The sequence below is a fragment of the Haplochromis burtoni genome, unplaced genomic scaffold (genome assembly GCF_018398535.1).
Source record: "Haplochromis burtoni strain Fernald_Lab_line unplaced genomic scaffold, NCSU_Asbu1 Contig_124, whole genome shotgun sequence".
Lineage (NCBI taxonomy): Eukaryota > Metazoa > Chordata > Actinopteri > Cichliformes > Cichlidae > Haplochromis > Haplochromis burtoni.
Window position 1 is genome coordinate 890,027 of NW_024582485.1, and position 3,558 is coordinate 893,584.

Sequence of the window (3,558 nt, forward strand, 5' to 3'; positions counted from 1 at the left end):
GGAAACAGCTGCACTGACACACAGTTTAAAGAGAGCCTGCAACAAAGCTAAATATTAATCATGAGTTAGGACTGGAGGACTCACGATTATTCATGTTGACAAGGCTTATGTGTACGTGTCCTTAAAAGAAGATGTAATCGTTTTATGTGAAAATACAAGTTACCAAAAAAAGAAACTCAGATTACATTTCATTTACAGATGTCGTAATGTTTTGTGATGATGCGCCACATTAAATTACAGTATTAAGACAAAATGCTAAAAACTAAAACAGGACCATCCTCACCATTTGATTGACTGAATATTAGTAATATTTGTTTGAAGCTCAAAGCTTCCTTTATCAAAATTTTACATCCTTTTACTTTATTCAAGTAAATTTTGTTAATAAACTAGTTCTAAATTTACATTTTCATAGATTAAGAAAGTGTAGGAAAACGTAAGCGGGTTTGGGACTCTAGTGAATAAGCATGATTGGGGGGCTTGTTAATAAAGGGGGTAAATTTAGTGATACACAGGAAGAAATCAGTTGTGTGAGACAAATTTTTTTCCAAACTTCACTGCCAGTAAGTAAGTTCGAGGAAGTATTGCATGACTTGTTCTAAGATCTTTTGAGAAGTCTGCTTTGGCGTCTCCACAGCAATGAGTACAGGGCAGTAGTGATGGAGACAAAACACATGAAAACAATGATGCTTTTTAAAGCCTTTCATAACTATAATCTGAACTTTTCTAAGCACCCTTTTCCTCTCTTTATTCAATTTATATTGAGTTACAGGAAGAGACACACCTCTTATAATAACAAGCCCTGACACAGCTAAGGCTTTGAGGCCACAGCTGCAGCATTCTCAGTTGCATTCAGTCAAATTTAACAGTGAAACAAGAGCAGAATATGTCAACCATTTTGCACTAGTTGCAGTTTTCTCTTCACAGGTCTCTCTAACTGACGCAAGCATTTAGGTACTTTCCTCTTCACCAAAAAAAAAAAAAAAAAACAACAAACAGCTGATCCGGGCCGCTAACCAGCGATGTGCTCCACCCAAGCGTTTTGTGCAGAAACATCTTTAATAGTTCACTAGCCTCAAATAAAGAGAATCGTTTCATACTGTAACTATTAGCTTGTCAAGACAGAGCATGAAGATTTGTTTGTTTTCTTCAAAAGTGCACCATTTTTTGTAATTTGCCAATTTTTCTTTTAAAGGTTGTAATGCTGAACAACCTTCTTGTGACAAGTTGTCTGCTCATGTAATGGAAGGTAATGGAAGGTTTAGAACAGGGGTAGCCAATTCCAGGCCTCGAGTGCTGGTGTCCTGCAGATTTTAGATGTATCCTTGATCCAACACAGCTGATTTAAATGGCTAAATTACTTCCTCAACATGTCTTGAAGTTCTCCAGAGGGCTGGTAATGAACTAATCATTTGATTCAGGTGTGTTGACCCAGGGTGAGATCTAAAACCTGCAGGATACTGGCCCTTGAGGTTTGGCGTTCCCCACCCCTGGTTTAGAAAGATATTAACTGGGTCCTGTTGGGTCTTTTTTGTATGAGTTAATGATGGATGAAGGTGTCATGCATGAGTGTTCACATGAGCTCCCTCCATAACGCCATGCGTCCACATTCAAATCAGGCAGTTACGCAAATTCTCAGTTGGTGTGGGCCTCAGGCAGGGTTACCCTTGTCACCGGGTTTGATTTTACTTTTTTTATTTGACAAGAATCTCTGCTCAGCTGGAGCCATTATCGTGAACTAAGAGTTGCATCGGTTCTTTTTGCTGATGTTACTCTGTTAACTTCAGTGAACTGTGGCCTTCAGCAAAACTGCAACTGAGCACTTAAAGCACTTTTTACTACAAGCCACACACACTCACAATCTGATTGATACACTGGGGAAAATTTGGGGTTCAGTATCTTGCTCAACCTCCAAGCACACTTTGAGTCAGGGATTAACAAACTGATTAACCTTCAGATTTATAGACAGCTTTTAACATTTTTCAGGAGTCTAATCACTTTATCTACCCTAGAAAAGTAAAAGTACTTAATAGTGTAACAAACTACTTTCTTCGTGGATAAAATAAGTAATTGATGCCTTACATCCTTTCACCCATTTTGCTGTACGACCAAACCTGCCTTAAATGTTGATCAACAGGGAACATTATGAGATGAAAGGTTTCTCTCCTGGGCACAGTTAGACAACAAATAGCAAATAAGTAATTATGTGGCATGTCAGAGTGTCAAGTTACACCCACTGGTATAGGCTGAAGTCAAGACTGAAGATGCAGTTTCCCAAAAGCAGTTATTAAGAGTAGCACACAGCCACGTCAGCAGTGATGTAAATGTTGTCCCCAGCTAAGTTAGAGTGTAGGCGAACAACCCTCCTAGTCTGACACCTTTCATGTCAGTGTTCAGCTGTCAAATTAGGTTGAGATTGGTACACATCACCGACAGTTAGATTTTAACATCAACAGGGTGGAGGCTGCCATTTAACGCAAAAGCTCGAAATTTCACACACGCTATTCATCTAAGAAGCAGATCACTACAGAGGAACATGTATAGAGAACAAACATATTTCCTTTGAGGTTGCTAAAGAGAAAAATACACCTAAATACAGTAAATACTGGCCAGCTAACAAGAAATGACAAATCTCCCACACTAACCACGGCCTGTATATTCAATACATGATAGACATGTCCTCTGGAACTGAAAAGTGTAACAAATGTGTAAGGTAAGATCTTTAAACCTGAACCAACAGGGGGGTGACTCCTCACAAAAATCATTTTTATACAAGATTAAAATTCTCATAATCTTCTTTTCAACTGCCATATGACCTCTGTGTGTCTTTTTCTAATAATGTTACGATTTCAGTTACTCGTTTAAAGTCTTGCTGAATACAGCATGCTGTTCATTTTGTAAATTATGATCACATTAAAGGTCTTTACACAACAAGTGCATTGCTAAAAAAAAGAAAAGTGCTTCATATGTACTTCAGGATGTTAGAGGGACAGTTTGAACTCTTTTTGGCAGAATTGGGACCACATCTGAGATCCAACTGACCTGGAGCAACATCTACCTGTGTGTCTGAGGTAAATTAGTATTATTTTATCTATGTTATGGTTTATAATTAGAGTTGCACGATTTGAGCTACAAGCGTGCTTGTTGTGAAATGTGCAGGTCTGATTGGTCAGAATTGTTAGTCACATACAAAAAAAAAAAAAAATCTGAACAGTGGTTAGCACCGTTGCCTCACACTAAGAAGGCCCTGGCCAGGATCTTTCTGTGTAGGTTCTCTTCAGGTACTCTGGCTTCCTTCCACAGTTAGTGGGGTTAGGTTATTTGGTAATTCTAAATTGCTCATAGGTGTGAATGTGAGTGCGAATAGTTGACTATGTGTTAGCCCTGTAACAGCCTGGTGACCTGTCCGGGATGTACCCTGCCTCTCGCTCTATGGTAGCCTAGATAGGCTCCAGCTCCCTCGTGACCCTGACAAGGATAAGCGGAAGAGAATGGATGGATGGTGTGTAAAGGCCTTAGTAAAACTGATAAATGGCCTGTATTTGTATAGCGCTTTTCTAG